The sequence below is a fragment of the Hydra vulgaris genome, chromosome 12 (genome assembly GCF_038396675.1).
Source record: "Hydra vulgaris chromosome 12, alternate assembly HydraT2T_AEP".
Classification (NCBI taxonomy): domain Eukaryota; kingdom Metazoa; phylum Cnidaria; class Hydrozoa; order Anthoathecata; family Hydridae; genus Hydra; species Hydra vulgaris.
In genome coordinates this window covers 78,642,501-78,655,549 of record NC_088931.1, presented here as the reverse complement: position 1 = coordinate 78,655,549, position 13,049 = coordinate 78,642,501, and the positions used below count along the sequence as shown (strand labels likewise).

The 13,049-nt window shown below is 26.2% G+C and overlaps 1 long non-coding RNA gene across 3 annotated transcripts in view; it reads right to left on the bottom strand.

Annotated features, from left to right (window-relative positions):
• Positions 1-12,654: 12,654 nt before the first annotated feature.
• Positions 12,655-13,049, bottom strand: part of LOC136089038 (uncharacterized) — a 7,780-nt gene continuing 7,385 nt past the window's right edge. Inside the window, exon 6 of one of the 3 annotated variants that reach the window (XR_010642732.1) lies at positions 12,655-12,901. This is a non-coding gene — a long non-coding RNA (uncharacterized LOC136089038). The remainder of the gene's footprint in view (positions 12,902-13,049) is intronic. The other 2 variants (XR_010642731.1, XR_010642730.1) reach the window with 2 other exon arrangements.

Sequence of the window (13,049 nt, the reverse complement as noted above, 5' to 3'; positions counted from 1 at the left end):
TATATATATAGATATATATCTATGTATATATATATATATATATATATATATATATATATATATATATATATAGACACAAATATTAGGGACGTAGCACTTATTATAAGAGTGGTCCGGCGATTTTAATTATATTCATAACACATTAAAAAAACTGTTTACAACAATGAACTGTAATAGCAAACGCACAAATCATTAAGTGTTTCCTTCAGGTCAGGTGTATCTGTCCTTTCTTTGTGAATATTAAGTATTAATAAATGATTTAACCGTTTCGGAAATATTTTTGTCCTGAGATATGTTTTAACCTTCCTCAAAACACTGAATGATCTTTATGATGTTGCATTTGTTGCTGGCATTACTAAAACAAGTTGAAGTACTTTTTTCACTTCAAACAAGACTTTGTTGAGAGAGAGAGGTGAAGTAATCCTTGATATCAAAAATATTTATATCATTTTTCAATGACTCATTTTTTTCCTTAAGGACCTGCTGAAAACGTAGTCCAAACGTAACAAGTTGTGCCTCAAGTAGACCTATGTTTAAATCATCACCATGTAAGGAGCAAACACCATTTACATCATCTTCCAACCTCTCTATTGCTGATATTTTTTATACCCTGGTTGGTCAAAGCGTTCTTGTATGGCAGCTATAATAACATCTATTACTTCATAACAGCTTTGCCGGTATAAGGATTTACGGTCTGCATGATAATCACCATCAGAGTTACCAATATCAAACCTCTTAGATATTTTCCTGATTCTGGGAACCTGAGGTTCATCAACATTTAATTTAGATGCCACAAGATTAACATTATCCCACAGAAGATCAAAAGATGTATAATTTCGAAGAGATTTTAATGTAGCAATAGTCATAAGAGCAATTTGATGATACAAGTAATTGAAAGTTTACATTTGAGCTGATACTCCATGAATTCTTGCCTTAATTTCAGTATCCTTGCTTACATCAACTGCCTCTTCCAGTGTCATCTGTAAAACTTCGTAGTTGCTAATTATAATAGCAAGTGAATCTTACTGTCCATCTGGTAGGACATAGTATTCTGATTCCAACAGTTGGAGCATCAAACAAGTTTGCTTTAATGTTTTTAAACATTGCCTCCCTCATTGGGGAATACTTTATAAGTTTTATGATTTCATATGTGGTTTCTAATGCATTTCTCATAATCATGGATTGTTTTGCAGTGTCACCAACAGAAAGATTTAAAGCATGACCGTAGCAATGAGTGTATATTGCTCTTGGTTTAATGTCTGAGATTTGTTTGGCAACACCACTCCTTATCCTACTCATCACATTTGCCCCATCATAGCATTGTCCTTGTAGTTTTTTCATCGAAAGGATCATTTGTATCATCACATCCTTAATAGGAAATACCAAAGTTGTTGCATCAGTGGAATCCACAGTATATACACATAAAAACTCTTATTGACACATGTAACTTGCTCCATGTTGGATGAATCAGTAGTTTCATCTATCATAATGGTCAGAATAGGAGAAGACTGGAGCTCAGCCATGACTTCTCTCAGCACCTGGAGACTCATTGTTTGGATAATTTCATTTTGTATTTCTGCACTGGTGTAAACATTGTTGATTTTAACAAGCCAGTATTAATAAAAAAGCAGTCATGGTGATGGTAAGTAAGTAAGCCTTCCACTGTAAGCCTTTATACACACAATCTATTTAAGAATTCTATCTTGATCATCATCATCATCACCTCTGAGAGCCAATCCTTGTCTATACAAAAGCCGAATACATTGAATGATTTCAAACAAACAGTGCCGATTATTCTGTTTTTGAGCATATGTATATTAGGGGGTTGATTTTTCAACTTTTTTTTTTTTAAATCAATGGGTATATTTTTAAAAGCTGACATTTTTACATTTATTTATAAAAATGTATACCTTAAGACATTTGATTGCAAAAATGTCACCCGTAAATATGAAATTGTAATATGAAAATAAAAATTGTAAATGTTTTTTAACAATTTTTAATGTGTAGCACAAAGATATTGTAATTATAATAATTACAATATCATTGGTGTAGCGTGATACAAATAAACAAACATATAAGTATATAAGTTTGAGTATACATTGTTTGAATGCATCCAATGTTATCAATTTCTGCAAGCACAAGATTGAATTATTGTCATTAGCAGTCAAGATAAACGTGTTCCAATCAAGGTGATTTTTTGTGTTTACAAGATTTCATTTTAATTTTGCATGTAACTTAAAATTATTTCAATTTACTTTATATTTCAGAATGTCCAGAATAAGCTCCGAGATAGCTGAAAAACCTGAAAATATCAAAGCCTGGACAAAAAATCTAGTCCACTTTGAGAAATCAAAATCAAAAAGATCTCACATACACAAAGTTTTGCAGCCACTTGGCATTATGAATAAAATGCCAAGGGCTTATTCTGTTATTGGTCGGTATAATTACTTATCAAATTTAGAGAAGTCAGTGTATTCCAGATGTAAAATGGTTGGCGTAGAATTATCTGATTTATGGCTTAAACTGAGTTTACCAAAATTTAATGAAAGGTCTATAACAAAAAAAGTAGAGATTCTTATTAAGAAATATCATTCTGTTAAAAATCCAAACAATGTTTTGAAGAAAAGTGGGATTATTTATTTGATATAACCAAAGTGAATGGTAACTGGCTTAGCAATGAAGATAAAGAATTTTATATATTACAGATAAAAACTGATGGTCAAGCTGGTTATTGCACATCAAAAATTGTTAAAGTACATCCATCTAAAGCTGGCAAGAAGAGAACTATCATAGCTGAAACAGGTACAGTAGAGGTCAGTGATGACACGAAAGGAGACAATGAACAAGATGATGAGCAAGATTCTGATTATAATCCGCCAGGCTAAAAAACAAAGAGAAAATATGAGAACACCACTGTTGCTGTTAACTTAGTTAAGAAGTCAAAACTAAGTATTAAGAGATCAGCAGAAGTTTGCAAAAATTTATCTGAATGTGGTGTTAATGTGCAAGCACCATCCAAATCTGGGGTTTATAGAGCTACAATGTCAGAAGCTCAAAAAATGGAAAAGCATATGATTAATCATTTAAAAAATGATGATTGGGTGTTGCATTTTGATGGTAAAAGAATTACCGGAATTGAGTATCAAGTCTTGATTTTAAAAAATGCAGAAAAGGAGGTCAAGTTAGCCATTTTGAAACTGGGTGGTGGTAAAGCTAATAGTATTTAAAGTCGAGTAGCTGAAGTGCTAGATAAATTTCAACTATGGAGTAGTATTAAAGTTATAATATCTGATACCACAAGTGTTAATACTGGAAGTAAGAATGGAGTTGTAAGCCAACTTCAAAGAGAATTTGAAAGAAAAAATCTTGAACCAGTTTAATTTATTGGTTGTCAGCATCATGTGTTAGACACAAATTTGAAGCATTCCATGAATGAAATTTTAGATGAAGGAAAAAGCTCATTACCAGAAACACATTACAAATTTATTGTAAACCTGCAAAAAAACTATGAAAATTTAAAATCAAACTTTAAGCAAGGTGAAAAAATTTGTAAAGTAAAGGCTAATAAATGGAGAGATGATATGAACTTTTTGTTTGAGTTGGTACGAAGTTACCGATACATGAAGGTGAATGGTAGCTATCCGGCTATAAAATTCAAAAGTCTGCCATCATTGAACAATGCCAGATGGAATTCAAAAGCAATCTATGCTCTTCTGGCATATATTTTAAATGAGTCAAATAATAGTCAACTTCGCATGGTTTGTGACTTCATTACATCAGCCTGGCCTGATATATGATTTTCTGACATGCAATACTCAGAACATAATTTTAACAATTTAGAGCAAGCAATAACTTCAACTATAGCCATGAAAACCTTGAAAACATTTTGGTCCCAGTCGCCCAGTCGCATACAAGGAATTCAGAGATCTAATATCTGTGCGGAAAGAGCCATAAAAATTATGCAAGAAATTTATGCAAAAGATATTGACAAGATGAACTTCAGATTTATTCTGCACAACAACTTTTAAATTGCACAAACAATTGATCTTTGTATATTAATGAACAGAAAGTTTTGTAAAAATAAATTGCTATTTTTCTGTTAATTTGTCGATTTTTACGTTATATTTTTTTACTTACATTTTTGAAACTTTAGTCAGTAAAACTTTTGCAATTGGTAATCTCGTGTAGAATGTCAGATTTTGGCACTATACCCATGTATAGTTGTAAAAAAATCAACCCCCTAATGTATATATATATATATATATATATATATATATATATATATATATATATATATATATATATATATATATATATATATATATATATCTTTTTACAAATGACGGATATATATATATATCTTTTTACAAATGACGGATATATATATATATATATATATATATATATATATATATATATATATATATATATATATATATATATATATAGATATATATATATATATATATACATATATATATATATATATATATATATATATATATATATATATATATATATATATATATATATATATATATATATATATATATATATATATATATATCCGTCATTTGTAAAAAGAGCAAAAGCTGAAGCCGATGCGTGGAATAAAATCTAAAAATGCAAATTTAGAGCATTACTTCCCATTAAGTTAAAGATAATTCAAAAACACGCTTTAATAATTATAAAATACTTGTAAAAGTTTTTTATGAGCCTATGTTTATTAAAAAGTATTATAATTTATAAAAATGCTTCAAAAGCGTCTGTCGTTTCACTTTCCTATTCAAAACTTTATCTCTTTCTAATCGGAAATGAATTTAGGAAACATAAATTTATATTTTAAAAGTATTTTAATTTCTTCCTAAGACTTTTGCATAAATAGTATTTATATTTAAAATATACTTACTTCATTTAAGAAAAGTTAAATAAGATTTGTTTACAAATTTATTCCGCTACTTGTAAAAAGGGTAAAAACGGCCTCTTCGGCCTCGAAGTTAGACATCTAGTTTATAATATATCATTGTTTAAATGTAATAATAGAATTTAACTGCAAAGCAACTGGAACGCTTTAAAACTTGTTTTAACTAGAAAAAATTTGGCAACACAATAATAATGGCTTTTTTAAGAGTTATAAATTTATGACCAGATCGTTTTGGTTTCAATTTGAAATCGATGGCTTTGTCCTTAACTTAACAGCAAATGAATATATTTTTTGAATTAAGCCCAGCAGACAAAAATATCTTTTTAAAACGCTTTAAATACGCATATTGAAATCGCTCCTAATACGTCTTCTTATAGTATTGAACGCAAATCTGAGAACACGTATCGAGAAGTTGTTAATAATGCGTCTTGAAAATACGTGAGTTATCCCAAGTAAGAAAACATTTTTTAAAACTTACATAAGATGTCTAAAATGCGTTATTCTTTAGTATAGAACGCAGATCTAAAAATACGCGTTTTAAAGATTAAACTGTTAAATTTAGCGGTTTAGCAATGTTTTTAAACATTGCGTCTTTTTAACAAATTCAAACCATAAAAAACGACAAATAAATTTTTAAAACTTCTGATAAAACAGTATATACAGTAAATTATATATATATATATATATACATATATATATATATATATATATATATATATATATATATATATATATATATATATATATATATATATATATATATATATATATATATATATATATATATATATATATATATATATATATATATATATATATATATATATATATATATATATATATATATATATATATATATATATATATATATATATATATATATATATATATTATAATAAATTATATATATATGTATAGATGTTTGATCAGCATTTGACCATTTGCGCCTATAATTTTATTAATATTATAAAATACATTAGATATATGTATATATTATATAAAACCATTAGTACAGATAATTATAACTAATCTCAGCGTAAATTGCACTACTGAACTCTAATTTGTCAAAGAAAATCTTTGTTTTTGAAGCACCTTTACGGTCCTTTCCCTTCAAATTCATCTTTGATCGTAGCTAAACACTGAATAATCTGAAAAACGAAATGATATGAAAAAATTATATATATATAACCAGATAATTAACTATTAAAAAATATGTTTAAATCATATTCACAACTAAAATCAAAATGTTTTTAAATTGTTACCAGAATAAAATATAATTATTTAAAAAGTGTATTAGTTATAAATTTACTTTATTATTATGTTGCGTGTAAGTTGTTCAAAATTATCGTTACTAATACCTTTTAGCTTTTCCAACTGCAAGTAAATTTAGAAAAAAATACTTAAATATAAATTTCATGATCCAGAGAAAAACTAAACAAATCTTTATTTTAGTTCTAGAAAAATCTGCAACATGATTTAAAAGCTTATATAGAAAAATGCTGAATGCTCCTCATTTTTGTGTGTGCAAACTTAAATCAGTGCGCCATTGATTTAAAATTTAAAAGTATATTTATAGATGATAAAATCATATAAAATACCAAAATCTTCTTTTCATCCATATCCTTTAGTGAATTATTTTCTTTTTCCAATGTTTCAACATCCATTATCATATTTAATTCATTTGGAATCTCCTTATTGCTATTAACTTTTAATAATGTATTTATTCCATCTCGAATCTCAATTAATAATTAAAGGCCTTTTTTTTGATATTCTAAAATAAATTTTAAAAAATAAAATTGAAAAACAATATATTTAGATATCAAATAAACTCAATAAAATATAAAACATACTAGCTGTTGACATGAGACTTCTAAGTGAGTACTCCCACCCGATTCAGCATCTGATTGTAGACATTGCTTAGATAAAGTATTTTCCAGATTTTCAAATTTCTATGATTTAATACTTTTATTTATAATTCCTTGATTTGGAATATGCAACCTTTGATATAATTATATAACAAATTATTCATTTTTTAAGTTCATTAAATTATTAATTTATATCATTTCTCATTCAATTTCAATAAAAATAGAATTTCAGTGTACCTGATTTAGGAGAAAATATTCTAAACAAGTCTAGTGAGGGTTTTGATTGACAAGAAAAATTTGATTGAAGAAGTTGAGTTAGTGGAGCTACCTCACATGATGATGAGCTTGACGAATAAATGCCTATTAAATACAAAATGCCTACAAAATAAGATTTTTATTTTAACATAGCATTTAAAATTAAAAATTTGAATTAATATTCACTGTTTTTCAAGATAAATCTCTTACAATCATCTTATATTTCTTAAATATAATTTAAACAATTTCTTACTTTAAGCATAACCTCTACATCTGCATCTTTTGAAAGTATATGCCCTTGTTTTCTAAGCATGGCTAGTAACTCATTTGTACAAAGTCTGGGAAGATTATACTTACTTACAATGACAGCTAAATCTTGGCTTAAAGTTGGATCATGTTTTCTATCAACATTATCTTCATTGTTTTAATAAAAATCAAAATCTGAAAATGTGTTTTATTCACTAAAGTTAGAATCATATTCGATTTCTTCTTCTTCAAGACATACAGATTCCCTTAACAAATTTTCAGCATTGTTAATTAAGCAATTATTTTCTGTGTGAGAAAGATCACTGCTTAGTATAGGTGTGACTGGGTATTGAAATTCATCTTTTAAAAAAGCAGCTAGTTCACCTTGCACCCTTCTGTAATTCCTAAAATAAGCCTTGTATTTTTATTTAATTTACTTATAACTATAAAAAAATATATTAAATCACAATCAACATAAGATGCTGACCTTAAATTCAAAGCTAAAACAAATTTTGAAATAAGAGCTGTTTTCTTTATTCTAGAATCTATATATACACATGTGGGTGTGTATATATATATATATATATATATATATATATATATATATATATATATATATATATATATATATATATATATATATATATATTTATATATATCAGGGATGCGGAGTCCCAAAAAGGACTACGGATTTTAAAGTCACAAAAAGATTACTTAATCTTAGTTTTTGGTATTCAAGAGTTCTAAAAATATAAATAAGTTTATGGATTATTATTAGGAAAACAATTAAGACTTTTAGGTTAGAGGAACAATCATTTTTTGAACCCGGAGTCCTTAGGTATAATGGCGGCAAGGACTCCGGGCTTAAAAACAATAAGTTTTAAGTCATTAAATCTCATGAATTTTTTTTCTTATAGCAGATCAAAATAGAGTTATAAAGCCGAAACCCTTTTGGGACTCCGCATCCTTGATATATATATATATATATATATATATATATATATATATATATATATATATATATATATATATATATATATATATATATATATATATATATAATCCAGTTGTTTATTATTTGTGAACAAGTAATTAAAGCAAAAAATAGTTACATCATGTTGCACATAAGGCATATTACAAATCAAGTTCATGATATTATGATCGTGATTCGATATTTTTCTTACTATTTTTTTGTTACAAAGACACTTTACGAAATAAAAATAAAAATACTGGAAACTTAGTACTTATTTGTGCATAAAGATTATAGATCTTTTTCCTAATTTTTTAAAATCTTTGTTTGAATTCTTTTAAAAGTACTCTTGTCACTTGTCAAAGTTTTAACTTTACTTTGTTAACACTAATTTTACCAAGACTTTGCAATTCAAAAGTTCAACAATTTCTAAAAATAATGCGATTTTTTATACAAAATTAACATTCATTAAAACAAGCCATTAAAATATAGTGTCGATTTTCGTTGTTGTAATAGCTGCAATGTTTCAATTAATATTAGTTAGATGCGTCATTAACGATGCAATAAGATAGCTATAAAAAAAACAACATAATTATAACTTTATAAAGTACCTAATTATGCTATTATGTTATTTATTAGTAAAAAATAGATTTTTATGATAGAAAATTAGTATATTTCATGAACCCAGTTTTTAGCTTAAAAATTGCCAGGTTTTCATTAGATTTTCCTATGTTAATTACTACTATATATTATATTAGACAAACAGTCACTTTACGAAGTAGATTAATTCGAAGTTAAAAAAATGGCGTCTACTAAACCTCTTAATTACGAAAGTATTTTAAAATAATTTTGAATAAAGTTTACAAGTCTTTAGAATGGCTAAATAAAAACATGTTCTTCTAATCTAAAAAAAGTCTTGTCTAGCTCAGCTGAGAATAAAACGTATTTTATACGTCATGTAAAGATGACATAATATACCGACTTTTAAAATTTAAAATTTAAAAGACGTTTAGAATATGTTTTTTTTCGCATCTGCGCTTTGACAAGACATGTTTAAGATAGAAATAATACGTCTTTTTTACTTATTGTGCCTGCTGGGAGGGGTGGTACACCACTAAAAAGCACTTTTTTAATAAAAAATTGGAATAAAGTCAAACACTAATATTTTTCTAGTGAGATTTATATTTTAAAAAATATCTGAAATGAAATTTTTTTCTAAAATTTTTTTATCAATAATAGGGGAAAAACTGTCTAAAAACTTAAAATCCATTTTATTATAACATTTAATATATGATATGATATACAAATTAAATGCTATAATTAAAATGTAACATATTGTGAATAAATTAGAAAACTTAAAATATATTTATATATTTATTTTAATATCATAATTTAGATAATAACTTACTTCTAAGAATAACATTTTATTTTGAAATATGATAATACTTTAACATTTACTTCCTCCAACTATTTTTTTCTTTCTTCACTGGTATTCCATATATTATTTTGCATAATGTTTTTAACTGTTTAATTATTGTAAATAATATAACATTTTTAAAGTTGATTATTAGACAAAATAGAAGTCACATATTGTCACATATTGTCATATTAATAACAAAAGAATATTATTATTTCGAAAAGTTTAAGTTTTAAACCTCCCCTAGCCCCTGGCAGGTAAATAGAAGATAGGTATAAAAATAATGGAGAGTGGTTTTTAAAAAAATCTCAACACTCCTTCGATAATAATTTAATGTGAGAACAGCAACGTATTTTTCAATGAAAAGATAGCTGAACTCTTCTACTTTGAAGTATCCATTTTTAAACAATTTTCATACCACGCTTAGAATCAAACTTAAAAGTTATAACTTATAAGTTAAGACTAGGAACGAATGTACCACTCGCAATCTAGTTTTGTTTTTCATACTTGACAAAACTGTCATTCAACTGGTTTTTCATAAAATCCACTCGAATTGATTTTATTAAATGTTACTACAGAGGTAGCCAGAATATTATTTCACTTACAAAAAGTCAATTTGTTGCAGAAAATTTATATAAAATAAAAAACTTGCTACCTCTGTTGTAACATGGTCTAATCAATCAATCTTTACGGACACACAAAAAAAATTATCCAAACATTTTTCTTTTCTTGGTTGTTAATTTATAAAATGCATTATTTATGTGGTAATATGCACACACAAAAAAATTTGAAAATTAATTTAAAATAAAAAAAAAATAAATCGAAAATTATTATGTTTAATATAAAGATTTAGTGAAAATCTTTTTTTTAGTTATTATTATTTTATTACCCAAACCGGAGTAATTTTTAGATTTAAGAAGTAGTTTTGGCTAATTTTTTAAACTATTTTCAAACTTTTTAAATATTTGTAGACTTTGTAAAGTTGTTCTTTTGCGAGTGATTTCTTTTTTTAAAATTGTATTTACAGTTTCTTTTTATTATTTTTGATAATTTTTTAAATGCTTGGTAATCCTGTGAAAATGTTTTTTGAACTCATTGTCTTCTCACGAACTAGAAAATTAGCGTATAAATAAAATAAGATTTTTAAAATATGTTTTTGTAAATTATGATTGCGTTGTTGCTAAAGCCCATGTTCTTCTTGTTCAGATAATTGTTCTTCATTTGTTCTTAAACTGTTCTTCAATAGTTCAACATTAATGTGGTGATTATTTATTTATTAATTATAACTTATTTACTGTTTAGCTTTACTTTAATTTCAGAGATTCACTTAATTACGTAGAAAATTGGGAAATGGACAGATATATTTATTTTTAAGATACCTCTTTGGATATCATTGTTAAAGGTATCGAACAATATTATATATTAGACTCGATAAGTTTGTTGTCACTTTATTACGGAGAGCGAGCGTGGCGCAGTAGTTAGAGCGCTAGTTTTAGATGCAAAAGATCCAGGGTTCGAAGCGGAGCTCTATTTTCGCGCCATTTAGGAAGGAGGAGAGTTAAATGCTTAGGAAGGAGGAGAGTTAAATTCCGCGGTGCCCTGTAACAAGACTGTTTGGTCTTCTTCAGGCACCTAAAACAAAAATTAAAAAAGAAAATAACTTATTAATGGTATAGTTCCTGTTTCAAAAATTAAATTTCTTGAAAAAAAAAAAAGTATAATTTTAAATAAATCACAAAATTTTTTTAAAAAAGTAAAGCTTATACAAAAAATTCTCAACTGTAAGAATTTATGAAAAATATGATTCTTGTTAACTTATTTAAACAATGCATTATTTCATTAAATAATGCATTTTTAATACAGGTTTTGCACCAGAAGTAAAAAAATGTAAAACTAGCTTTGAATCATGCCTAACCGTAAACAATTCCTTATTTAACAATAATAAGCTAACTGAAAAATAATTATTTAATGCTTTAATCTTATTAAAAACAAGTAAAATTAAAAATAAATTTCTAAAACCCAATGTTATATGTTATTAAAACAAAAATTTTGCAATCAGTTTTTTCTGATATTACTATTTTATTTTATTAACATGCGGCTGTATGCGTGTGTAAAAAAACAAAAAAAGTTCGGAAAGAGGCGGGTTTCGAACCACATTCCGTCAACCAAGGTCTTATCCAAATAAGCTAAACGCACGTATATGTTGGAAACAAATAATGTACTTATTTTAAAAATTATCATTTTTCTTTCCATATAAAAATTAAACTTAATTAAAATTATTTTAATTGCAATTTGTTATTGCAAAACTAATTATTGAATATTATACCGTCATCATGCAAGAATATATAGCAAAATTTGAAGAAAATCTATTCTTTTCATCAGGGAGTAACTCAAAAATTGATTGCAAGATTTGATGTTTACAGACAAACAGGCAGAGACGAGCAGTTAATAAAAGCATTGGGAACAAATAAAAGTAAGGAGAAATAATTAAGTTAACACTGTTTCGATAAATATCCCAGCAAACATGACAACGTTGAATCAACGTTGAAAACCGGTCGCAAAAGATGTTGCGGAAACGTTGACAAAGTAATCGATTTTGCAAAGATATGTAACGTTGTTTAATAGACGTTGATTAAACGTTATTGCGTAACGTTGAAAAAACGTTACTAAATGACGTTACAAAAGCGTCGCAACTAAACGTTGAAAAAGCGTTACATAAAAAGCGTTGAATAAACGTCGCAACTTAGCGTTGAAAAGCGTTACTTAAAAAGCGTTCCATAAACGCTGTTAAAGCAGTCTATTTTGCAAGGATTTGTAACGTTGTTAGTAAAACGTCAATTTAACGTGACTCAAAGACGTCGAGTGGAGGTAGAAATATAACGTTGAATCAACGCTTAAATGCGCTGTATAAAATATCGCAAAATATTATTAAACGTAATTAAACGTGGCTATAATATATATTGAATTGGCAAATAAAACTAAATTGTAAGTTGAACTCTGCCCTAGCAATATTTCCAAAATCAATTTTTAATACAAACAGTAATATACAATGATAAATATAAAAAAGCTTAACATATACAATTTATAGATATATATATAAAAATATAAATATTTTCTTTAAAATTTATGTGTGTGAGTGTTTGCATATATATTTATGCAATATATAAAAATACAATTAACAGGATATCGTATCGATAGGCTAGGATATCATTGAGATACAGAATCTAAATCAAAAAACAAAACTTGTACCATTAGTAGTCTGAAAGCAAATGTAAAAAAAAAATGTTATTAAATTAGTATAATTATTATTAAATTTAAAAAGTAAAATATATATATATATATATATATATATATATATATATATACATATAT